This window comes from Ursus americanus, chromosome 14 (genome assembly GCF_024610735.1).
Source record: "Ursus americanus isolate L20-20 chromosome 14, mUrsAme1.1.p, whole genome shotgun sequence".
Classification (NCBI taxonomy): Eukaryota; Metazoa; Chordata; class Mammalia; order Carnivora; family Ursidae; genus Ursus; species Ursus americanus.
In genome coordinates, this window is record NC_142140.1 from 66,150,485 (window position 1) to 66,177,903 (window position 27,419).

General features: G+C 41.7%; 1 protein-coding gene across 4 annotated transcripts in view; it reads left to right on the top strand.

The window, feature by feature from the left end:
• The window catches only part of MAP2K4 (mitogen-activated protein kinase kinase 4), a 131,983-nt gene that overhangs the window by 37,897 nt on the left and 66,667 nt on the right, over nt 1–27,419 (top strand). The gene's annotated exons all lie outside the window — the stretch shown is intronic.

Below are 27,419 nucleotides of genomic sequence, written 5' to 3' on the forward strand. Positions count from 1 at the left end.
CCACCCTATCCCTCCTATCCCCCTCCACTCCAGCAACCCTCAGTTTGTTTCCTGAGAGTAAGGGTCTCTTATGGTTTGTCTCCCTCTCTGCTTTCGTCTTGTTTCATTTTTTCCTCTCTTCCCCTATGATCCTCTGCCCTGTTTCTCAAATTCCAGATATTAGTGAGATCATATGATAATTGCTTTCTCTGATTGACTTATTTCGCTCAGCATAATACCCCCTAGTTCCATCCACGTCATTGCAAATGGCAAGATTTCATTTTTTTGACGGCTGCATAATATTCCATTATATATATACATATATATATCTGTCTATCACATCTTCTTATCCATTCATCTGTCGATGGACATCTAGGCTCTTTCCATAATTTGGCTATTGTGGACATTGCTGCCATAAACATTGGGGTGCATGTGCCCCTTTGGATCACTACATTTGTATCTTTGGGGTAAATACCCAGTACTGCAATTGCTGAGTCGTAGGGTAGCTCTAGTTTCAACTTTTTGAGGAATCTCCATACTGTTTTCCAGAGTGGCTGCACCAGCTGCATTCCCACCAACAGTGTAGGAGGGTTCCCCTTTCCCTGCATCCTCGTCAACATCTGTCGTTTCCTAACTTGTTAATTTTAGCTATTCTGAGTGGTGTGAGGTGGTATCTCATTATGGTTTTGATTTGTATTTCCCTGATGCTGAGTGATGTTGAGCACTGAAATTTTTTTTTAAGATTTTATTTTTAAGTAATCTCTACACTGAACGTGGGACTCCAACTCACAGTCCCGAGATCAAGAGTTGCATGCTCCACAGAGCCAGCCAGGCACCCCTATTACTGGGTTGGTTTTTATTTTAATTGCTTATTATGGTAAGTTGCAAGTATATCCAGAAATAGAGAGTGATAGATGGATCTGTATGTATTTATCGGTCAGCTTTAGAAGCTTCAGTAGTTAATGTGGCCAGGATTGGTTTTATCTGCTCCTCCACCTTCCTTACTTTTAACCAAACTCAGACATTATTCCATTTATGATGATCTTGACATGCATTTCTTTCTTTCTTTCTTTTTTTTTTTTTTAAAGATTTTATTTATTTATTTGACAGAGAGAGACAGCCAGCGAGAGAGGGAACACAAGCAGGGGGAGTGGGAGAGGAAGAAGCAGGCTCCTAGCGGAGGAGCCTGATGTGGGGCTCGATCCCATAACGCCGGGATCACGCCCTGAGCCGAAGGCAGACGCTTAACCGCTGTGCCACCCAGGCGCCCCTTGACATGCATTTCTAAAAGATAAGGACTCCTTTTTAAAAACATAGTCACGATATCATTATTACGTCTAGTAGAATAAATAACTCTGACATCATCATATAAGTAGATTACTTCATCAAAAAATTTCTTTTATGGTTGGAAGCAGGATCTAAACAAGGTCCTCTACTCCAGATGGCTGGTAAGTCTTTGAGACTATGAAGTCCCCTCTCTTGGAGTTGATTAGTTTTGCTTTGTCTACACATTTTTGTCTGCTTTCAGGCATTCAGAAATTTGCCGAAATCTCTGTTTCTTCCTTGTTTCTTTTTCTTTTTCTTTTTTTTTTCATTGTTCTTTTCCTGTGAGTCCTTAGAGAGTGAGGAGATAATGTGAACAAGAAATGTAGGTTCTTAATTATTACTGGTTAAAATTGTAAGTATTTCCCACACATGAAAAGAAGGAAGTATTGTAGTGGAGACTCTTGATACTACCTGGATGTAGCAGATGTTAATATTTTGTCCTTTGGCTCTTTAAATGAAAGATTAAGCTATAAAAACAAAGTGTGTATAAGGAAAAGCCAAAGGAAAAATGTGTGGCTACCTTTTAATTTGTCAGGATTGGATTATAGGAGGTGCTGCAGGTCTCTGGGATACCACAGGGATATTGTTATAAATGTGGCAGACTTGTGCTGCAGTCTGTTCTGTATATGAATTTGACATGAATAAAAGTCAGATGTTCCACTGTTAGGTCTGTGCTTTCATCATGCTGAGTAATGTGTGAGCGCTCTCAGTGCGCCGAATCATTGAGAAGGCACCAAACACAATTGTTGTCCTGAAAGAACAGCCCTTTTATCTTCACAACCTATCAGAATTGTACAAGAAGAAGCACTAGCTTAAATACTGACATGAGAACTAAATAATGATGAGGACAGATACATTTTGGGACTTGAGCTAAACATTTTGAAACCATATGTTCTAAGTTTAAAGGTATCTCTTTGTTGAGACCAAGAAGATTTCTGGGATCTCATTTATCTTCATTACATTTGAGCACAAAAATGCTCAGTTGTGCTATCGAACATCTAGGAAGTTGTTTTAAAGAAGTTTTAAAGTCCCCAGTTAATAACTAGTGGTGTTCTTAATTTCATGATAACTCTACTCAGTAGAACTTTATTGTAAAGCATTCAACAACAATTACAAATTATCCAGCCACTATTCCCAGTTAAGTTATGGATACCTTATCTTTTAAACTTTATTATTTTGAATTAACCATTTTAGTTAATATTGAAGTCCTGGTTTCTGTCTCCTCCTCCTCCTCCTCCTCCTCCTCCTCCTCATCATCATCATCTCTGTGACCTTGAGTGTGTCACTTAGCACTTCGATGTCAATTCAGGTGTTGAATTAGGATAGTGACTTTCGTTATTTTATTTTATTTATTTATTTTTTTTTGAAAGAGGGAGGGAACGGGAGGGTAGGGGCAGAGGGAGAGAGAGAATTTTAAGCAGACTCCACGCCCAGCGCAGAGCCTGACTTTGGGCTTGATCTCACAACCCTGAGATCATGACCTGAGCTGAAATCAAGAGTTGGATATTTAACCAACCGAGTCACCCAGGCACCCCATGACTTTCATTATTTTAGAGGGTGAATTAGGGGAGGGAGAGAAAGCCAGTTTTGTGCTACTTTCTTCAAATAAAATGTTATGGACAAGCCTCATAGGCTAAGTGTTTCTGAGGTGGGAGAGGGCTGTAGTCTTGACTGTCCTTGTTCCCTAAAGTAGCCCCTTAGGACACCTCTGGTTAATTCCTAAGTGTGAAAACCATGAGTCTACATGAGCTTAAAGGTTTTGTCCCCCATCTCCGAGATTTTTTGATGCGGTGATAGTAATTTGGAATCTCTACCCTTCTGTGGTAGAGCACTTTCACAAAATGGCAGTCATGGTAGAAATATTCATAGGTACAGATTAGTACTCCAAAATGGAAAATACCAAGTGTTTGAAATACTATGGCATCTTTTAACTTTGGGCTGGTTTAGATTTACTGCTGCAACCTTTTTCATTTTGACTCTCTGTTCTAAATATACGTAACACAACATTTACCACCTTAACCATTTCCAAGGATACAGCTCAGTGGCATTGAGTATATTTACATTATTGTGCAGCCGCCGTTACCGTCCTCCTCCAGGATGCTTTCATTTTCTCCAACTGAAAGAATATTCATTAAATGCTAACTCCTCCTTCCTCTTCCTGCTGGCCTTGGTTCTACTTCGTCTCTAAATCTGGTCATTCTAGGCACCTCCTCTAAGTAGAATGATACAATATTTGTTCTTTTGTGTCTGGCTTATTTCACTCAACATAACGTCTTCACACTATCCGTGTATAGTATGTGTCACAATTTCCTTTTTAAGGCTGAGTAGTATTGAATTTATATATGGCATTTTGTTTATCTGTTCATATGTTGATGGACATTGGGGCATTTCTAACCTTTGGACTCTACTGAATAATCCTGCTGAGTGAGATCATCTTCCAGAGCTTGCATTATCATACTTCTTAGAGTTCAGAGGTACTTAATCTTTTCCTCAGTCCCACATCCTACCTTGGTGCACCTGATGGTTGTGGTACGTCTCCTTAAGTTAGAGATTCACGGGAGACGAGATTCTCAACAGAGCATAGTGGTAATAGCTGTGGTTGAACTGATTCTCTGTGTGCCCCACTCCCCACTGCCATGGAGATTCACTAGTATAATTCTCATCAAGCTGGATGTTTATAGCTGAGATATTGAATGTTCTGGAATATTTAAAGAAATTAATAATAAATGCTGTTGAGTTGCTTGTCTACTAAAAATGAATTTAGTTTTGGTGTTCTAAAGTGTCTTTGTTCTTTTTTTTTTTTTTTAAGATTTTATTTATTTATTTGACAGAGATAGAGACAGCCAGCGAGAGAGGGAACACAAGCAGGGGGAGTGGGAGAGGAAGAAGCAGGCTCATAGCGGAGGAGCCTGATGTGGGGCTCGATCCCAGAACGCTGGGATCACGCCCTGAGCCGAAGGCAGACGCTTAACCGCTGTGCCACCCAGGCGCCCCTAATTGCCCCATTTAATGGTTCTCTGTGAATCTTCTCTCATGAAACAGTAGGTGATCATTCATTTTTTTTTTTTTTTTAAGAGTTGTCTATCCAGCCATAATCTTTCTGTAATCTGGGGTGGTTGCATGTTAGGCCTGCTTCGTGGCTGTTGCCGTTGGTTTGTGAATGCCTGTATTACTCTCCTGATTTTGATTTCCTGTCTTGGGGTTTCATACCTGTCTGTCTTTCTTTCATTGGTTTTTAGTTTCCCTCCATTTTGAGGGATTGTATCTTCTAATAGCTTCCTGAGATAAGTTTTCTTTCCTAGTAAGTAGGGTTTTTGGGTCTTTGCAGGTCTGAAAATGCCTTTATTTAACCCTCTTGATAGATTAATAACTTTATTGGCCTTAGAATTCCAGGGTAGAAATTGTTCTTCAGAATTTTGAAGGCTTTGCTGTGATGTTTTCAACCTTCCAGGGTGACTATTAAAAACTTAAATGCCATTGTGATTCCTGAACTTTGGAATGTGACCTGTTTTTTCCTTTGTGGATGACTATAGGGTTGGACTTTCTCCCCCATGTCTGAAATCTCACTTTTCTATTTTGGTTTTATTTTCCTTTCTTTTCTCTTCTCCTTCCTCTCTTCTTTCCTTTTTCTGAGCTCTCGGTGTGGTCTCTTTCAAATCACTATCTTTCATTCTAGAGTACACAACTGAGTCTTTTCTTACTCTTTTCATTTTCTCTTTTCCAGGAGCTCTCCTACTAGAACCCTGCTTCAGGCTTTGGACCTCTTAGTTTGAGCCCCTAGTTTTTTTAACCATTTCTGTCCTTCAACTTTCTGTGTATTTTCACTTCTTTGTTCTTGTCTTTTTTGATCCTTGTTTGTCTCTCTCTCTCTCTCTCCCCCCCCCCCCACACACACAATGAGGCCACAAAAAGTTGACTAGAAACTTTGTGATTTGATTGGTAGAACTCATGGTGAGATGAAGGAGAGAGGTCTGATTGTTTCCTTTGGAAGATTCGCAGATGTCAGATCTGGAGGTCTTCTTCTCTTTTCTCATGGGCATCTCTCTCTCTCTCTCTCTCTCTCTCTGTCTTTTTCCTCCTAGGGGAGGCAAAGACAGGAGGGGATTAACCTGGGTTGCTGAGAGAAGGTATATATGTCAGGCTGCTAAAATTCTACAGTAGATCTAAGCAAAGAAGGCTATGTATATCTCTGTCGTGTAGGTTTTTGCTTAATCCAGCTTACTGCATTTTCTTCTGGTAGTTTCTCTGGAATATACAGACTTGTTTATCAGCTGAGGGAAAGGAGAGATCATCACCTGGTTGGAGGAATCCAGGGATCTAATTGCACCATCTGTAGATTTTAATATTGCCTTTGGATTTAACCCCATCCCTCATCCCTAGCTGATGCTTCTCATTCTTGAACTTTTCTGGGTTTCTGTAGTATAAATCAGCTTACATTTTTTGGTATCCTCTGTTTGCAGGTAATTTTTAGTTATACCTTTTTTCTGCCTTGTTAAATGTTCATTTACTTTCGATCTTCCAAAAATGTGTTGCAACTTCTCATCTGGTGTGGTCTCTTTTAGTCTCTTTTACATTGTGAGTTTGGGTATTTTAAAAATCCCTTTCTGTTGTTTCGTTGGTGTTTGAGGAGGGAGGGGAGACTGGTGACTATTTATCTGAAAATCTCTTCATTAAGTAGGCTTTTAAAATTAAGCTTCTTGACATAATAAGAATTATGTCAAACATTATATGCTTCTTTTACAACTAATCATCTAAATATTTGTTTCTTAATTTAGGGATAAAGAAAAAGAAATGAGCATGAATTAAACTCATTTGAGGGAATGATTACAGATTCTGAACGAATCAGAAAGAAACAAAGTGTGATGATATTGTTCCCAAATATTTATATGTCTAGGCAAGGCACAAGCACAGAATCACTGGAAAGAGTAACAAAAACATCCAGCAGTTAGGAAAAGATGAGCAAATGAAATCCAAAATAAGCAGAAGAAAGGAAATAATAAAGATAAGAGTGGAGAGCAATGAAATAGAAAATGAATGAATTCGAAAGTCATTTCTTGGAAAGGTCAATAAAAGTGATGAACACCCCAACAGGACTGATTAAAGAGAGGAAGCTCAAGTTATCACTGTCAGGAATGAAAGAAGGGATATCACTACAATAAAAGGATAATAAAGAAATATAAATAATTTTATGCCAAAAATTCAGTAACCTGAATGATGGAGACAGATTCCTTGAAAGATAGAAGTATCAAACCTGGGGCGCCTGGGTGGCTCAGTCGTTAAGCGTCTGCCTTTGGCTCAGGGCGTGATCCTGGCGTTCTGGGATTGAGCCCCGCATCAGGCTCCTCCGCTGGGAGCCTGCTTCTTCCTCTCCCACTCCCCCTGCATTTGTTCCCTCTCTCGCTGGCTGTCTCTCTCTCTCAAGTAAATAAATCTTTAAAAAAAAAAAAAAAGTATCAAACCTGACCCAAGAAGAAATAGTAAATCTCAAATATCCCTATATCTGTTTAAAAATTGAATTTGCAATTAAAAATTTTCACACAAAGGAAACTTGAGGCTCCAGATGGTTTTCCTGATAAATTTTATCAACATTAAAATAAAAAAATAAGATTAAGCTTCCACAAATTTTTCAGGAAATAGAGGAGTAGGGAATATTTTCTAACTCATTTTATGAGCCCAGCATAACCCTAATATCAAAATTAGATAAGGTTTAAAAAAGAAAACTACAGATTACTATCCCTCATGAACATACACTTGAAAATCCTCAACAAAATATTCGCAAATGGAATCCATCAATATATAGAAGGGACAATACATCACAACAAAATGGGATTCATTTTAATTTTACATTGGAAAATTAATATAATTCACTGCATTAATAAAATAAGGGAGAAAAATTATGTAATCATTTCAGTAGATGCAGAAAAATCATTTGACAACATTGAATATCGATTCGTGGTAGAAATTCTCATTAAAGTAGGAAAAGAAGAGGAATTTTTCAGCCTTCTAAAGAACAACTATGAAAAATCTATAGCTAATATCAGACTTAATGATGAAAGACTTAATGCTTTCTCCATGAAATTGGTAACAAGACAAGAATGTCTGCACTCACCAATGCTATTCAATACTAGACCAGAGGCCCTACCCAGTGCAATAAAGTAAGAACAATAATGGAAAGACAGAAAGATGCGAAAGAGAAGCAGTCTTTTTTTTTTTTTTTTAAGATGATATGATTGTAAATACAGAAAATCCTGGTTAGAGAACATTACTAGAATCATTGAGTGACTTTAGCAGGTCACAGGATACGTGATCATTGTTCCAAAATCAATTAAAAAAATATACTTGGAAAAATGAAATTGAAAAAAATTCATGTAGTACCATGAAAAATTATAAAATACTTGCAGATAAATTTAACGACAATTGTATAAGGCTTCTCTAATGAAAGCTCTACATCATTGCTGAGAGAAATTAAAGACCTATATAGGGATCAGGACGCCTTGCTTGTGGCGTGGAAGGTACAGTATTACTAGGATATCTGTTCTTCCCACACGGATCTACTGATTCACTGAAATCCCAAAAAAATTCCAGCAAGCTTTAAAAAAATATACATAATTTGACACAATGATTCTAAAATTTATGTGGACATGCAGAAGACCTAGAATAGCCAAAAGCAATTTTGTTAAAGAAAAACTAAGCTGGAAGACTTACACCTGATTGCAAGGTTTACTGTAAAGCTACACTATTGGCTTTGTGGGGAGACATTAGGATACACAGATACATCAGTGGAACAGAATAGAAAGTCGATAGATACACACACATAGTTGTTTTTTGACCAGGGTGCCTGTACAGTTCAGGGGGGGAAAGGATAGAATTTTCGTGGTGGTAGAACACCTGGAAAAAGGTGTGGAACAGAATAAATCTTGATTCCTATTTCTTATTACATGCAAAAATTAGTTGGAGATGGATCGTAATCCTGAAAGCAAAAATTCTGTAATGCTTCTAAAGAAAACATCCAGGTACATTTGTGATCTGACATAAGCAAGTATTTCTTTTTGTTTTAATTTTTAAAAAGATTTTATTTATTTATTAGAGAGGGAGAGAGCGCGCGTGTGCCCACGAGCCAGGGGAGGGGCAGAGGGAGAAGTGGACTCCCCACTGAGCAGGGAGCCCAAAGCCGCCTCAGACCCAGGACTGTGGGATCATAACCTGAGCCGAAGGTGGACGCTTCACCGACTGAGCCACCCACGCACCCTGGGCAAATATTTCTTTTCAGAACAAAGAAAGCTATAACCACTACAAATCAATAAATTAGATTTTACCAGAATTACAAATTTCTGCTTTTCAGAAATTTCTTAAGAAAATCGGTAGCCAAGCTATAAACTGGGAGAAAAATATTCATAGTTTATATATCTACAAAAGCCTTTAATGTGTATAATGAAGTATAACACAAAACAACCCAATTAAAAATACAGGTTAAAGGGGCGCCTGGGTAGCGCAGTCGTTAGGCGTCTGCCTTCGGCTCAGGGCGTAATCCCGGCGTTATGGGATCGAGCCCCACATTGGGCTTCTCCGCTGGGAGTCTGCTTCTTCCTCTCCCTCCCACTCCCCCTGCTTATGTTCCCTCTCTCGCTGGCTGTCTATCTCTGTCAAATAAATAAATAAAATCTTTTAAAAAAAATACAGGTTAAAGATTTAATGCATTTCACAAAGGAGGTTTAGGAGTAGATAATAAGTACATGAGAAATGTGCTTCACAACATTAGTAATTAGGGAAATGGAAATTAAAACCACAAGGAGATACCGTTTGCAAATAAAAAAAACTCAGATTTTCCACCTGTGTAAGGGAAGAACGCAGTTCAGTGTGTTTCTTCCCCGTGAGTCTCCTTTGTTCTTCCCACAGAACACTCTGCCAGATGTGGGGGGGGGGGTGTCCCACAACAAGCAAGCCTCTGGCACCGGCTGGGTGTCCTGCAGTTTGCCTCAGTTCTGACACTGTGAGGGGCAGCATCAGATCCCATAGGTACAGGCCCAGTCCCACAAGAGTCCCCCACTCCCTCCTTGAGCCGCTGGCCAAAGCCTCTGTTGTCATGTGTGCTTGCGACTTGGCTATAGAGCAGAGGTTCCAACAACCCCCTTGGGTTCGATGACTTGCTGGAGTGGCTCACAGAACTCAGGGTAGCACTTAGCTTTACTAGTTTATTCTAAGACACGATAAAGGATGAAAAGGTACGGAAGGGTCCCGAACACCAGAACTTCTGTGGAGTTGGGGTGCGTCACCCTTCTGTTGTGGGTGTGTCCACCAAGCCGAAAGCTCTTTGAACTCCTTACTGTTGGGATTTTATGGAGACTTCATCATGTGGGTATGATGAATCATTAACTCCATTCCAGCTCCTCTCCCCTCTGGAGGATGGGGTGGTAGGACTGAAAATTGCAAACTTCTAATCCTGGCTTGGTCTTTGTGGTGACCGGTTGCATCCGGGAGTCTTCGAGGATTGTCTCTTTAGAACAAGAGATGCTGCCAGTGTTCTTACCACTCAGGAAATCATGAGGGTTTTAGGAGCGCTGGGCTGGGAGCTGGGGGCAGAGACCAAATAGATACATTATTACACAGCCCCCAGAGTGGATGAAATTAACAAGTATGTGTTATAACCAGAATTCTCATATATTATTGCGGAAGCAGACAATGGTACAACCACTTTAGAATAGTCACTTACTAAATTAAATGTGCGTCTACCCCATAACTCAGCAGTTCTGCTTCTTGATATTTACCCAAGATAAAAATGTCCTCAGAAAGTCTTACATATGAATGTTCACAAAAACTTACTTCATAATAACCCTCAAACTAGAAACAACCCAGGTATCCAATGAGGGAAGAATGGATAAACAGCTTGTGGCATATTATTCAGTGAAATACTTTTCAGCAATATTGATGCCTGCAGTCACATTGGTGGATCTCCAGAAATGCTGAGCACAAGTCAGGCATAAGAGAAAACCGCTTCATTTTATCCATGTGAAATCCTAGATAAAACTAACCTATGGTGATTGAAATCAGGACAGTGTTTGCCTGTGGAGGGGACTGATAAGAATGGCTCAGGAGAACTTTCCGGGGTGATGGGATGTTCTACATCTTATTAGGGTGTGAGATACAAGGGTGTGTGCATTTGGCGACTCAGCCAACTGTATACTTGTGATTTGTGCATCTCACTATTTGAAAATGACACTTCAGTTTAAAAAACAAGCCAGAAGGGCGCCTGGGTGGCTCAGCCGGTTAGCATCTGACTCTTGATTTTGGCTCAGGTCGTGATCTCCGGGTTGTGAGATTGAGCCCCAAGCTCAGCTGGGAGTCTGCTTGGGAGTCTCTCTCCTTCTGCCCCTCCCCCAGCTCATGCACGTGCTCTCGAAAGAAAGAAAGAAAGAAAGAAAGAAAGAAAGAAAGAAAAAGAAAGAAAGAAAGAAAAGAATCTTTGAAGATAAAAAGCCAGAAGGATAACAATAAAAATTATGTGTATATCATTTACTTTCACTGAATGGTACCTATGGTTTTCTGTCCTTAAAGCACCTATGTGTTTCAACAATCGATTGATAAGTGTCTGAACACTGTTTTTAATGAATGCAGCTCTTAGGCCCATAGAACAGTGTTGTGACAAATTTTATGTCTGCCCACTTGGTTTCCCTTGTCATGATGTTTGAAACAAGCCTAGAGTGAAATTCTTAAGAACTTAACAAGTATCATCTGAGGATTAATCCATAGCATCTGTGGAGTCACATCAGGTGTGGTGTACCCCTGAGTAGTTGGAGGTCCCGAGACAAAGTGTGGGGACATGTTCTCTTTATTGTGTTTTAAAGGGGCACCTGTCCGGCTCAGTCCATAGAGCGTACAACTCCTCATCTTGGGGTTGTAAGTTCGAGTCCCATGTTGGGTATAGAGATTACTTAAAAAAAATAAAAATCTTTTTTAAAAAATAAAAAGAACAGTTACTAGTGTTTCTTTTTCCTCTGAAGATTTTATTTATTTATTTGAGAGAACGAGAGAGAACACAAGCAGGGGGGCGGGGCTGAGGGAGGGGGTGAAGCAGACTCCCCGCTGAGCAGGGAGCCAATGCAGGGCTGGGTCCCAGGACCCTGGGAGCATGATCCGAACTGAAGGCAGACGCTTAACCAACTGAGCCCCCTAGGCACCCCTTTTCTTCTCTTTCCTTTTTCCTTTTTTTCTTTAATACAGAAAAGTTTAAAGAAGAAAACCAAAATGCCCCATAATCTTACCATCCAGATAGTTCATGTTACCTTTTAAAAAATGAGTAATACACGCTTCTGGTAAGAGAATTCATTTGGTACAGAAAGTTATAGAATAAAATATAAGCTTCATGCCCATCCTATTTTTCTCTAAAGATAAAACACTATTAAGGGTAATATGTCCTTAGAGAAAAACTTGTTCAAATGCCAAAATATATAATAATTGATGTAAATCCTTGGAAATATTTATAGAAAAAGCAGTTTAGGGGTGCCTGGGTGGCACAGCGGTTAAGCGTCTGCCTTCGGCTCAGGGCGTGATCCCGGCGTTATGGGATCGAGCCCCACATCAGGCTCCTCCTCTATGAGCCTGCTTCTTCCTCTCCCACTCCCCCTGCTTGTGTTCCCTCTCTCACTGGCTGTCTCTTCTCTGTCGAATAAATAAATAAATAAATCTTAAAAAAAAAAAAAGAAAGAAAAGAAAAAGCAGTTTAGTACGTGACTTCGTAGCTTGATTTTTCACTTAGTAGATCTTGAGGATATTTCTGAGCTAGCACATATCTTATTCATTTTCAGAAGTCAGTTATATATATTCATTACGTTTGTGTAGGTGTATTATATATTTAATTAGTTCCTTACTGATAACCATTTATTTATTTAATTTATTTTTAAAGATTTATTTGAGAGAGAGAGAGCAGGAATGCGGGGGGGTGCAGAGGGAGAGAAACTCAAGCAGACTCCACGCTGAACACAGAGCCTAACGGAGGGCTCAGTCTCAGGACCCTGAGATCATGACTTGAGTTGAAGCCAAGTGTTGGACGTTTAAATGACTGCGCCCCCGAGGTTTTATTTTTAAGTAATCTCTGCACCCAACCTGGGGCTCAGGTTTACAACCCTGAGGTTAAGTGTTGCACGCTCCACCAATTGAGCCAGCCAGGCGCCCCATGAAATGTTACATTTCTTTGATTACATAATGTCTAATTCTTCCTGGACTGACGGTTTTTGGCCCTACTCCTGTCTTAGGAGACTGTGGAAGTAGCTCTCTCTCTTCAGCCTCGGCACTATTGACATTTTAGGCTGGATAATTCTGCTATAGGAGGCTTGGCCTGTGCATTGTAGGATGCTTACTGGTGTCTCCAGACTCTACCCACTAGGTAGATGCCAGTAGCACTCTCCTCCCCCAGTAGTCACAACCGGAATTGTCTCCAGACATTGGCACATGCCCCCTGGAAGTGCAAAATTGCCTGTGGCCATGAGCATTGATACAGAGAAGCATTGCAGGTACACACAGATGGCTGCTAGTGCCTCTCTCCTCACCTAGGAGCTGCTGAAGTCAGATGTAAGTGGTGTGTTCCTCCATATCTTGGGTTTTGAATGGATGCAAAAAGAGGGGGAGCTTAGGGATGGTTATAGGGGTATCTCATAGAGTCCGGGGAGTGCATCAAAGCTTTGTGAGCAACTGACTTGGCAGCAGCCCTGTACATACTCTGTTATACATCCAGCAAGTGTTTGTTGAATGCCCACCACCTGGTAGATACTCTGGTGGGCACTGGGTGTGGCATGTTGAAAAAAAGAGATGCTATTTACCACTTCATGGAACTTAAGGTTTAGGGGTGACACATTCAGCAAATATGTATATATGTGTGTATGTGTACACTTATAAACAGTATACATGCTATTGAAGGAAAAGGACCAGCTATGAGAGCATATAAAAGGGGGCTGATTTAGAATGGAGATGGTAAAGAGGTAGTCTTTGAAGGCTTCTGAACCCCGAGCAGGATTTTACTAGATTTGGGGAAGCGACTGATGAGTGTTTCAAGTACAGGGAGTAGCATGTATTTTGGGTTGCAAGATACCGAGGTGGGAAAGATTCAGCTTTTCGTGGAACCGAAAAGACGCCAATGTGATCAGAGAAGGAGAAGGAAAAGTGGACTTAGGGGTGGAGAGGTAGTCATGGGCCAGATAACGTGGGGTCTTATAGGTAAGGAGTTGGGATGGCATTCAACATGAGCAGGAAACTGTGCAAGGATTATAAGCAGGCGAGTGACACCATCTGATACATCCCAGCGTGATAATTCTGACTGCTGTGCAGAGGCAAAAAAAGGAATTGAGGAGTCCTCGTAAGGTTGTGGGTGGTGTTGCTGGGTGATAATGATATTAGATTGATGACGGCAGCGGTAGAGGGAAATGGACATCACAAAGGAATTTTGAACATTAACAAAAATCAGCAACAATTTGAATGTGGATGGTAAACAGGGAAAGATGTTCCTAGTGACTTCCAGAATTTTGGGTTGAATGATGGGTTCAGTTGCCATTGCTGAAATGAGGACCACGGGGTGTGGGGTGTGGGGTGTGTGTGGGTGAGAACACAGAAGAGCAAGAGGTCAGCTTGACATGTATTAAGTTTGAGATGTCCATGAAATATCCTGTTAGGTCAAGGAGATAATACCGCACACACTCTGGTGTTGGAAATATGACTCTGGTACCCAGAGGAGGCGGGGGGGTGGAGATTGGAGAGTAAAGGTTGAGAATTGTCAGCACGTAGATGCTAACATTGTCTGGGAAGCATATCTTGATAAGGAAGTTGGATCCAGGGCTGAGCCCCGGGGAAATCTAACATGTAGAGGTTGACTAGAAGAGGAGCTATAGACAGAGAAAAGAAAGACTCTTGAGAGGTAGGAAGCAGACCATTAGGTGTGATGTCATAGAAACCAAGCGCTGTTTCCAAGGGCACGTGGAGGGGGATTATGGTCAGCTATGTCTGCTATTCTGAGAGTACTGATAAGGTGGCTTTCTTGGTACGTACGCCTGAGATACACTTTTAAGGACTCTGATTTCTTATATACTAGCAGGGAAAGGGTTTTAGCCACCAGTGGAGGTTGGGGCCCAGGCAGGGAAAGGATCTTAAGAAAACTTGAAACCTGTTGGTTGAGGGCAGCTTTCTGAACTTTCTCTATAAGAAACATAACCCAGAAAAACTGTTCTAACGGTAAGCTCTCAGTACAGATGACACACGTTCAGCTCGGAGGGACTATGCCGTCTGTAGCAGCAACATGCAAACACGAACGCTTATCTCACACTCGCTACTATGACTCTTTTCCTTAGTGGTAAAACACTGCTGTCTGCTTCATAAATCAGTACTGCTTCAAAGCGCTGCAGATTCGTGTAATTAATATCTCCTGTTCACTGAATACGAATATCAATTCAAAAATTTCTGTTTGGAGGGTTTGAGCAATTCTTCTGGGCATCTCTCTCTTTTTTTTTCAATTCTTACCTTTGCCTCATCTTAAATCTGAGTAAAGATACTCATTTTGTTAGTAGTGCCAGGAAGCAGGCAGTTTCCATGGCAACTGACAGACCGGGTTTACTGTGGAAATTTCCGGAATTAACAGAGCTGCATTGCAGAAGGATGCATAAAGCAGTATTCATCTAGAGATCCTAACAGTACGGACAGAGAAGAACAGTTGCAGTGGTGTGCAGGGTATGTGTTCTGTTTGTTTTCCTGTCTAAGGAGGGTTGCGAGTTATGTATATAGATATATGCTGAGGAGAGCATATAGCAGCTTGAGGCATTTTAGTGTTTGCTGGCTTGATAATATCAAGGATGCTTAGGGGAAAAGGAGGAATAAATAATTTGGAGAGAAAGACATGTTTAATAGCATTTGGAGGAAATCAAGATTAAGATAAATGAATGTGGTAATGAAAGAAGGGGAGAAAACACACGTCAAGTTAATTAGATAATAGAAGGTTCTGGGCGCAAGGAGATATTTACTTGTCAAAGGAAGATGTGTAGGCACTGGCAGGGTTGGGGAATCAAGTTCTCATGTCCGGGAAGAGGAAACGGGTTAAGGTAGTTAGCTGTTGTTACTTGCTGAAGGATACGTAGATGGGAGGGATGCCTAAGGCTTTGAGCTTTGCTGCCCCCTTAGTGTATTTACCTACGAGGTGAGAGAGGCACAGATGGGTTAGCAGACCCTTGATTCTACTGCCTGTTGATTTGTGTGTTGGGGGTGGGGTGGGGGTTAAGACAAACCCAGAAATGTATCTCGAGATTAAATTCTAGAAATAAAACTGTAAGATTTGGGTACATGACTGGAGTTTCTTATCTCCCAGAGAATAATTGTACATTTGAAAGAGGAAGGCTACGAAAATGAAGAGATAGGATATAGATGATTTTAATGATAGGTGTCATTTAGATCATGGAGTACACAAACTACAGCTCAGGAGCCAAATGTGGCCCTGCTGCTGGTTTTTGTAAATAAAGTTTTATTGGAACATAGCCACACCTGTTTGGTTGTGTAGTTGCTACAGAGACTGGCCGGCAAAGCCTAAAATACTTACTATCTCTTTCTTTACAGAAGAAGTTTGGTGACTCATGGTTTAGATGGTGCATTGGATTCCTGCGGCTGCCGTAACAATTATCACAGATTTGGTGGCTTAAAACAACAGAAATTCATTCTCTTGCAGTTTCGGAGACCAGAAGTCCAAAATCAGGGTGTCGGCAGGGCGATGCTTCTTCCGAAGGCTCTAAGGAGGATCCTTCCTTCCCTCTTCCAGCTCTGTTGTCTCCTGGCGTTCCTTGGGTTGCGGTAGCATGACTCCAGTCTCTGCCTCTGTCCTCGCTTGGCTTTCTTCCCTGTGTCTCCCTGTGTCTCACTGTGTCTCTGTCTTCTTTTCTGTCTCTTACAAGGATGCTTGCCATTGTATTTAGGGCCCACCCGAATCCAGGATGACTTTTTCTCAAGATCTGTATCTTAATTGTATCTGTAAAGATAAGGTCACCTTCTGAGGTTCCAAATGGATACATCTGTTGTTGGGGGCAGAGGGGGTCTCAGTTCGGTGCAGTGCATGTGGTGTTGAAGCACTGGGCTTTGGCTTCTCAGACCGTGTTCTGTGTCAAGAGCGGCTAGCTAGCTCCTGGCAAGTGTCCTTTGGAAACCTGTGGAGCATGTGCTCTGTAATAGACTTGAGCTGCTGAAGAGGACGTTACACTCACTTTTCAAGGAAGAGTGGGACAGGCACAGTTAAAGTCAGAGCAGACAGCCTCTGGGATGTGAACACAAGTAGCTGGGTAGAGTTTGTAGTCCCAGAATATCACAGGAGAAAAAGTATCAAAATATTCACGGGAAACTGAGGAAGGGCAGGGTCTCATGCCTCATATGGGTCTCTCCTCGGCTCCCACCCCCCAAAACAACACAGTGGATTTGGCATTCTGATGAAAGACAGTTGGCACTGACCAAATCAGAGTTTTGAGGAATTAGACTCTTGTCTAGATTACAACAGTGCGGAGTGTATGTGTGATTCAAAATAAGTAGACTTCGTAAGCCGTGGAGAAGTGGCAGCATAGGACATACATGGCAGCGGACAGAGCTGTGAATCTGAGCCTTGACACTGGCTGGAGGGCTCCGTGTTGTGGTGGGAGAAGGTCTGGTCTCCTCGTATGAGCGGAGCGCCTTTGTACGCTGTGGTGATAGGAGTAGACATCTGTCCTTGCTTCCCTGGGCTGCTTCCTCTAGCATAGCTGGGCCTATTTGGGAATATTTAAGAAGGGATACACACCCATGGTGAAGAATCAAGTAGTAGACAAGGGGCTCCAGCGTGGATGTGGGAGCTGCAGGGAAAACCCTCTTTATTCTGTCATTTAAGGGATCCCGGCCTATTGCCCATATCCTCACTTGTGCCCCTTAAAAGGGAACCTCTGTGATTTAGACTCTGTGGAGATAATTATCAGAGGAGTTAAGCAAAAATGGTTAGAAGTGGATCCAAATTAGGGTTCATCAAGAATAAACTAGCCTAATATAAATTACCTAAAAAAAGTACCAAAGTAGCCTAATATACATTGAAAAAAAAAACAAGAAAAAAACCTCAAAAAACAAAAAAACCAAAACCCAAAACAACATGTTGCTGGGACTGTAGATCGGAAATTGGCATGGGCTGGGTGTTTCCTGATTTCAGTGTCCGTGGGTACTGAGGAGGAACACTAGGCCCAATCCAGGGTTTTCAGGCAGAGTTTCCCAAAGGACAAGACGGGATGAAGTTTTTATTTCCTTTCTGGTTGCATTCTGTTCGTCTCTGACAGCATGCATCTTGAACACCAGATTGAAAGGTCCAGAAGCTATGGGGATGAAACTTTTCTTCCTTTTCCCTTTCACAGAGTCTTGTGCTCACGAGCGACCACACATGTTGAATTGTTTGCTTCAGCTTATGGATAGCCTCACAGAAGGAATAAAATTCAACTGCAATTAGATTTTAACTTTGTATTTTTCTCTTGGCATCTAGAGTATACATAAGGAAATAGAGTAAGCGAAGGTTTAAAGCATAGACTGGTATTAAATTAAGCTGGTTTGATCATAGTTCTTGCAAGCTAAAACTTAAGCACTGGAAGAGGTTCAAAAATACCCTCGGTTTCAAGTAGGTATATTATATAAAATAGCATGTGATCCTAAATGTGTCTGTTAATAAAATTTATTTCTATAAAATCTTTTTTTCCCCAAAGACTTGTTTGGATAAATGTCCCACCCCTTCCCCCAGAATAATAAAAGTAAGCTTGAGAATGTTTCGTAGTCATGTGTTTAAAAGACAATTCACGTAACTACAGGTTGTGAATGAAAAGTGGCTAAGACTCTTGCTTCTTATTTGCTTCAGGGACTAAAGTTCTGACTTTGTAAAAGCAATTTCAGATTCGTGGTACAAAATGACGTAGGAGTAGCAGCATCCTGCTGAAATATTTATTAAGAAACAAGAATGAATATATCAAGCACAGAAAATTAAGACAGTTTGATGCTAAACTCTGTATTGGATCCCTATAGGAATAAAGAAAAATTTACAGAGGGTTTCTCCTTCTGAGCCACTAGTTTCAAAGACAGAGCACCTTTACCCCTTCCCTGCCCGCCCCCCCCCCCCAATATTGACTGCCGGAAAATAACCATGGGGAGGGATGGGAGAAGGGAGGCGAGATAGATGCAGGCACATTGTATTTGGACGGGGTGGTCATTCTGAGTAGTGTATTGGGTGGACACAGAGAAGGGTTGTGGTAGCAACATAGACGAGGATTATGTTCTTATATTTGCTACGTCAGTTGAAGAGCAGCGAGATCAGGAGAGGAGAATTTGCCTTTGGAGCAGTGCATGCTCTGATTGGTAATAGGCTGAGCCCTGGAAGCTTAGAACCATAGGCATGGTTTGAACTATAGACACAGGATAGACAAATCCCTTTCCCACAAGAAGAGTGAGGCTCAAAGACAATCTCTTTCTCTCTTTTTTCTCTTTCCTATCCATTTTATTGAGGTATAATTGACGTACAATAAACTGTGTGTAGTTGAAGTGTACAGTTTGCTAAGTTTGGATGTGCACACACCTGTGAAACCATCGCTACAGGCAAGGTAGTGAACATACCCATCATCCCCAAGTTTCCTCCTACCCTGCTGTAGCTTTTCTTTTCTTTTTTAAAGATTTTATTTATTTATTTGACAGAGAGAGAGACAGCCAGCAAGAGAGGGAACACAGGCACGGGGAGTGGGAGAGGAAGAAGCAGGCTCCCAGTGGAGAAGCCTGATGTGGGGCTCGATCCCAGAACACCGGGATCACGCCCTGAGCCGAAGGCAGACGCTTAATGACTGCACCACCCAGGCGCCCCTGCTGTAGCTTTTCTATCTAGATGTTTGATTTGGCTCTTTTTTGTATATTCCATGTTTGTTTAATGTATTCTCTCTGTCCTTTAGTTTCTCGAACACTTAGAATACAGTAATCAACACAGTTTCAGTGTCCTTGTCTACTAATTCTAGCATCCCTGTCATTTCTGAATCTGTTAGAACTGACCGATTTTTCTCTTTGGTTTGGGTTGTGTAATTTTGCTTCTCTGCATACTGGGTGAGTTTTAGGTTGCAGGCCAGACATTGGGTGCTGGATGTTTTTGTATTCTTCTTCTTCTTCTTTTTTAAGATTTTTATTTGAGACAGAGAGAGGGAGAGAGCATGAGTGGGGAGAGGGGTAGAGGGAGAGGGAGAAGCAGACTGCCTGCTGAGCAGGGAGCCACACATGGGGCTCAATCCCAGGATCCTGAGATCATGATCTGAGCCAAAGGCAGACGCTTCGTCAACTGAGCCACCCAGGCACCCCTGGTTTTGCATTCTTATAAATATTTCTAAGCTTTGTTCTTCGGTTAAGTTACTTGGAAATAGTTGGATCCTTTGGGTCTTTCATTTTAGCTTTGGTGGCTGTTCTGAGTACTGCTCCAGCCTGGGTATTTTCCCGCTAATCCTTTTGGATGGTTCTTTGTAAGAGTGTGCTGACCAAGGAGGGCTCTGCACATATTTGTGGACTTCTCTTTCTGTGCAGCTCTCTCTTATCCGGTATTCTGCTCTCGGACTCTAGCTCCCTTGGTCTCCTCAGGTGCCCAGATCCAGCTCCTCAACACAGGAATACTGGCAAGAGCCCCCTGACCCCCATCGCAGTCTGTGAGCCCTTCCAGGCAGGAAGCTGGGGGCAGTTATAGGGCTCACCTTGTGTATTTCTTGTCTGTCGGAGTTCAGTGCCCTTTGTTGTCTGATGTCCAGTGTTTTCAAGACCGTCTTGTATTTTGTCTGTTTTGTGTAGTTGTTTCAGGTGTGAGAGGAAGTCTGTGTGCTGATGCTGTGCAGTCGCCCAGGCACAAGTGCCACACGGATCCTCCTTGTGAGATGGGAGCAGGAATTAGGGAACTGGGGAGCCATATCTTCATGACTTTGGGGCAAAGAGCATCTCCGAATGTGATATTTTGCAGCATTCCTAATAGAGTAGAAGTCGTCATGGTGTTTATAAAGAGAGGATTGGCAAATCTCGAGGGGAGAGCAAATGTGGACAAATGGGGAACAGGATTACTGATAGGGTGATAGAGAAAAGACGACGTTGCCAGGAAACTGAAAATGCAGTGGTGGAATGAAGTCCACGTCACACGTGCAAGTGAACTTAAAGGATACTGCATGATAGCAAAAGAAAAGAATGGAATGGAGTGATCGATTTGAAAGCATACACATTTCTGAATTTTTTAAAAAAGATTTTGTTTATTTCAGAGAGAGAGTGCTGCGTGTGCACCTGCGGGGTGGGGGTCATGGGTAAGGGACGGAGGGAGAGAGAGAATCTTAAGCACACTCTGGGCACGCCCGATGCGGGGCTTGATCTCATGACCCTGAGATCATGACCTGAGCCAAAATCAAAGTCCGACGCTCAACCAACGGAGCCCCCCTAGGCGCTCCCTGATTTTTTTACATGTATAAATTCATAAATAGAATGGGGAGGTAGACAGCGCCCTGGAGAAATATTTACAATGCAGGACCAAGAGTCAATCTGCATGTTAATAAAGGATGTCTGTCAGAAGCAGCAGCAGCAAAGTAAACGCTGGGCAAGGAGGGCTCAGGGGAGTTCCCTCAGGCAGTTAACCAACGAAGAAACACTTGTTCACCAGATGGCGAAGAGTGTCCGACTCCAAGGGTAAGAAATCAAAATGCAACTTAAAAGTGTGCTCTCACCCTTCTCACCTTTCAGGCTGGCATGAGGGAAAGCGTGCTGCGGCCTGGGCTCTGTGGGCACTGGCTGCTGGTGCCACTGACTCAGGGCCGATGAGCCATGCCGCACAGCAAGTGACCATGTGGACCAGGTCAGGGCTAAAAGGTCAGAATCATATGAAGTCTATCAAGCAATAGGCATGAGATCTCATTTTGTAACCTGTCCCCGTAGTACAGAAAGACACAGAGGGTACGTGCTGAATTGTCGAGAGTGGCTTCCTCTGGATTATGATGGAGTTTTCCGTTTTTCCTTTCTCTTTTACCTGTGTGGCTTTAGGAGGGATTTAGGATGACATGGTCTGGTGAGAAAAGAGGTTTGAGTACTTGTCCTGCTGCTGGATTAGCACGGCAGAACCCTGGATTTAGCAGAGGGTGGGGGCACCTGTAATTCTTCAGAAAACAGGTCGACCCACCTATGCGCAAAGCCCCGGGCAGCTTTATTAGACACTTTAGATAGAAATAAAGCTTTTCTCAGTGCCCAGTCTGATGAGTGCTCTGAACATTATATCACAGTTTTTTGTGTTTTTTTGGGGGGGGAGTCTGTAGGATTTCAGAAATGTGTAAATGAGTCTGGGTCAGTGAAAGGATGATGGCTAGAATGCAGTGGTTCGCTAAGTAGTAACTAGACAAATTGGTCATTTCTATCCAGAGGATCGGCCGTCAAAGAAGGTACACAAAGGACTTCTGTGCAAACATGTGGGCTCAGAAATTACAGTTTTCAGATTTTTATGTAACAAAATGTTCCCCTGGTTTCAAAAAGTAATTTCTGTATATTGAGTTGTATTTTAATAAGGTCTGTATTGCGTAGATTCGAGCATTCTACCCATCATTTTGCATGTTTTGTAAAAAGCACACCTATTCCACTTGTTTGCGATGCCCATAGTATCTGTGTCAGTTGTTTCTGTCTATCTATGTGTGTGTTGTTTGCCCTAAGTAGGGAACTGCTGGTCTCTGGGAACACAAAAGATTAGGTATGGCATTTAGATGGGCCGTAAGAAATCAGGGATACCAGAGCTAAGGATTTTATTCAAGAAGTGTTTTTGTCCTGTTTGTAACTGGCCTGTGGGTCTGAAGCCAGTCAGCGTCATTGGCCATCATACTAAATGCTCATAGCACTTCCCAGTCAGTGTGATGACCAAACTGTGGCCTGTTCCCTCTCTCCCCGCCACTTCCAGATGCTGGATACCTCCTTCCATGACAGTCCCTGGGAAATAAAATAGTGTTAGGGGCTGTATTAACTGGAAATGAGTCAGTTTGCATATAAACAACATGAAGACAAATGATGGCTTAAATCAGACAGTTTCTTTCTTTCTGGAGATGCAGTCTGGAGGTAGGAAGGCCTAGGGTTGGTGTAATGGCTTCACGGTCATCAGAGTCGAGAGAGCTTTAATTTTTTGCTCCCTCATTCTCAGTACGTGATTTCCCTTGTCAAGGGCCTTGTGGGTGGCTGGAACTCCGGCCATCACCAACATTCTAGGCAACAAGAAGGAGATGGGGGAGGGAGGAAGGAAAAAAAAAAAACCTTCCTTCCAGCTGGGTCAGCTCCTTTTAAATACTCCATTTATATTACTGCTTCTAACTGTAAGGAGGTTTGACTTCTTTGTCTGCTTGGGCCATCATAACAAAATACTACAGATCGGGTGGCTTAAACAACAGAAATTTATTTCCAGTGGTTCTGGAGGCTGGGCAGATCAGGGTGCTGACAAGGTGGGCTTCATTCTGAGGATTCTTCTCTTGGCTTGTAGGTGGCCGCCATCTTGCTCACATGACCTTTGCGTAAGCATGAGGGTGGGGGAGAGACACTCTCCACTAGGAACAACTGTGTGGTGTCCTTCTTATAAGGACACTAATCCTATATCAGATCAGGGCTCCATCCTATGACCTCATTTAACCTTACTTAACCTTCTTATAGGCCCTGTCTCCCATACAGTCACATTGGAGGTTAAGGCTTTGACATAAATTTTGGCAAGAGAGGATAAGGGCTTGGGCACAATTCATCCCATAGCAGGAAGTGTAGCATGTTAGCTGGGTGTATTGCTGCCCCAGCAAAGGAAGAACTTACCAGGAAGAAAAGGATGGGGGTTGGGTGGCAGCGGGCTCAGTTCCCTGGGTGGATGGCATCATCAGGTGCTTGAAGCTGGAGCCCTGTGGAGTATTCACTGAAAGCAGCAGCTCAGGATACTCTGTAGAAGATTACCCATGGAGAACTGGGAGGGAGAGAGAGAGTTAGAAGTTATTGCTGATAAAACACAGTCTCTATTCTCAAGAAAGTGATACCCCAAAGAGAAGTCAGGAAACCTTTTTGTCCTTAAGAGTGTAGCTAAAGGCAGTTTTACCTTGCTGCTGGTTTTTGCTTTTTCCCAGTCTTCTTCTTGAGTGTGTTTTCTGCTGTTCATATATTTTTTTCTCTAGGCCTGCTTTAGTTTAGGGCAGAACTTGTATTTTAGGACGGAAATCACCATCAGCAGACTGCACATCATCTCCTTGTTGCCCTTGAGACTCTTGGTGAGCTTTTTCTAGAAGTGGAATAAACCAGGGCTTTGAAGCTACAGGTATAACTCAGGTCACTAACAATATTTGTCTTTTATACTTCTATGAACTTCTGCAAGGGGGCTAAAGGGGGTTGGTTGTAGGTTGTAGGGTCAGTTGGCAGAGCTCTGAAACTCTTGGCGCCTGGAAGCTCTTAGGTGACATGGAAATCATTTATTCTCTCTGAACTCGAGAAATTGCATGATTGCATTTCATTTTCTTACTATCCAATACTTTAACATTTTTTAAAATTTTGTGTTTTGGGTATATGGAAGTCCAGTAAAAAATGAAAAAGCCTCCTTTCCATTTTTGTTTGGCACCAATTGAGAGAGATGCAGGAGCCAGACATAGGAGATTATAAGATTTATCATATTCTTTTTTCTTTTTTTAAAGAATTTATTTATTTATTTGAGAGAGAGTGGGCTTACCTGTGTGCCAGGTTCGGGGGGGAGAGGGAGAGAATCCCAAGCAGACTCCCTGCCTGAGATGGAGCCTGAAGCAGGGCTTGATCTCATGACCTGAGATCATGACCTGAGCCTGAGCCGAAACCAAGAGTCAGACTCTTAACTGAGCCATGCCGGCGCCCCAAGATTTATCGTAGTCTTTTTTTTGTTTTTTTTTTAAGATTTTATTTATTTGAGAGAGAGAGAGTGATATCATGAGCGGGGAGTAGGGAGCCTGATGCGGGGCTCTATCCCAGGACCCCAGGATCATGACCTGACCTGAAGGCAGATGCTTCACTGACTGAGTCACCCAGGCTTTCTTGATAAGATTGGAAATGTAGCTCTGTATTTGAAGCCAGAATAGTTCGCTAACTCCTCCTGGCCCCACATAATTAGACTTACCCATCCCTTGAGTGGCAGCCTCTTATAAAGCATGGCAGAGGAATAGCCAGAGCATATGTACCCTCTCTGGAGGACGTCTGGCTTCAAAAGAGGGGAACTGAACCGAGTGTGTTCAGTTTCTTCTTCCACGTTCGCTGGTCAGTCAGTAAAGGCTCGGGTGACAGACCCGATCCCTCTCCATGGAAAGACGAACCATGGGGGAGGGGAAAAAGTGTTCCCTTAAACAATTGGAAGAGGTAAGCCTTAGAATCTTTATTTTATTTATTATTTTTTAAATTTTTTATTTTTTAAAATTTTATTTATTTATTTGGTCATTCCTGTGTCATCCCTTTACAAAACCAGGGAATAGAGTCTTCTGAAAAGGAACGTGAACATACTAACCACAGGGGACATGGACCCAGCCTATTTATGATAATCCGTGAATCTGGTAGTAAGATGCAGCGTGTCCATGAATTGATTTTCCAAATTTGATTCCAATCAATTAGTAAAGTTTATTGTGTTTGTTTTTTTTTAGGTTTCAGACCTTTGTGTTGGTGTCTGTAGATTTCACCAAAGTTTATTATTGCCACTAGAGTTCTACTTACCTTTATATGGGAGAAAATACTGTAATGGTGACATCAGTCTGTATTGGAACAGCTTCCCTGGTGTTAATGTCTATCCCCAAATGCTGCTGTTGGAAATACTGTGTTCAGCAGAGGTGCCCTTTCAATCAGATTCGTGATCTGTAGGCATTAAAAAATACAAGTGTATAGCTAATTTTTAAACTAGAATGTGTATCATTCGATAGTCTAATTACAAGACCTATTACAACAAAGACCACTCTAACTTGTTTTCATATTAAAGACCTTTAAATCCAGAGGAGAATGTTACCGATTTACTTAGGGACTTTTCTGTGTACGTGGTTAGATATGGGGCTGGTGATTGTGCTCCTCTATGAGATTTGGGTGAATTTGAGCCTTGGAACCTCAGTCCCTTCCTTGTTTCTTGAAGAGAGCCCAACAGAGGGAGTGGTGAGATGCCTGGGTTAAGAATTGCTCATGTGGAGCACTTTATATGCATTTCAGAAGGATGAATATAAGAGTAAATAAAAAGTCAGAGGCTGAACTTAGTTACTGATGAGGCAGAGGCATTGGGGCTAACTTACAGATTAGTGGCGTTGAGCTGAACTAAATTTCAGGTAAGAAATTAATAATGAAATATGGGAATTTTCGACCCTGTCTAGTAGAAGTAGCACTTAAACCCTGTTTGACACATTTGCCCCAAGGTAAAAAACTGCTGCCAAGGTTTTGGACACTCAGTACAGTTGCCTCTGTGATTGACTGCTCCAGTGTAATGGTAAAAGGTCAGGTCAGGCTTCTAGGTGTGGTCACCACAGTGCCGCATCTCTGTCCACTCCTTCTTTGGAAGCCATTGGGATTGGACTAACTCTTCAAACAATGACTGTGAAATTGGACTCAGTCTCACAGGAAAGATGGCCAGCCTTGTATGAGTGGAGACTCCAGGAACTTGCCTTCATGATGGCATAACCATAGCATGTTTTTCTCTGGTTTTCACAACTTTTTCTGTTAAATGAGAAGATGGACTCTGGGGAATAGCCACACTCTGCTGTTCATCTTTTGTTTTAGCAGCTTTATTGAGATCTAATTCATGTACCATACAATTTACCTCTTAGACCATACACTTCAGTTGCTTTTCCTGTATTCAGAGTTATGCTCCTGTCAGCTTACTCAGTTTTTGAACATTTTGTGTTAGCCCAAGAAGATAACTTGAATCCCTTAGCTGTCAATCTGTTCACTTTCAAAAAAAAAAAAAAAAAAAAAAGGACCTCATCCAGAGACTACACAGCAGATTATCAAGTAGCAGTAATCAAGCTATTAGAAGAGATATTCCATAATTCTAAAAATTGATCTTACAATAATAATTAATATTATAACTTGTTGTGTGGTTTATATAGTAGTGAAATACTCCATGGCTCAGGAATGCCAGCAACAGATGCTATCTAACACAACGTATTCATGAGATTGACATCCTTTGCTGTATTCTGTTGGCTAGAAGCAAGTTGTGGGTCTTGTCCACACTCAGAAAGAGGACCTTACGCAGTGCTGTGAACCCCAGGGAAGTGCAGCTCATGGGAATCACCTTAGAGCCCATTTGCCACACCCCATGAATTAGTGAATAATGTAAAAATGTTGCTTCCAATTTGCACGTAATTGAAACTAACTTTTTTTCAGCTACCCTCAGTGATTGGCCAGTGCTGTGTATTTATTTCACCATTGGTTGAACTGAGCCACACAGATGGTGTTTACTTGCCAGTGATCATAGAACAATAATTATTGCAAATGAACTCCTTTGTGTTAGGATATTTCTATGTCATGAAAAAGATTGCTAAGAAAATTAGTCAGTAGGCTTGACTGGTGAGAGTATGTTGTAAGCAGAAAAGAGCTTCTGTGAATAAAACTGGTATTTCGACTTATTATGATCTGGGAATCTGGCATTTGGATGCACTACGTGGTTATTTAGACAAAGTGTATTAGTCTTTGAACTATAACCCTGAATCATGGTTACTATTAATATTAGTACATACGATAATTCTGGGGAAATGATTTTAAAATTCTGAATATTTTGAGAACCTTAAAAGTAGCTACAAAAACAGTTCTGCTAACCTGAGAAAACATTTCTAAATTTTTCAAGAAGAAAAATAAATAACCAAGCATGTAAATTTTTCTTGCTTTCATTACCAGATCAGATTTTAAAGAGTCCAACCACTTAATATGAAATTGACAAAACATAGATGATTGTCAGTGGAATCTTTTTCTCTATGTATCTTGCATGCTCTAGTTTGATCCAGTTCATTCCTACACATTGGTGTGTTGGGGGGGCAGGAGGAGAGAGAGAGGAATGAGATTGTTTTTACATTTTTCATTGGATTTGCTTTTTTACAAAGCATGATTACAGGTTAATGCTTTGATCTCCA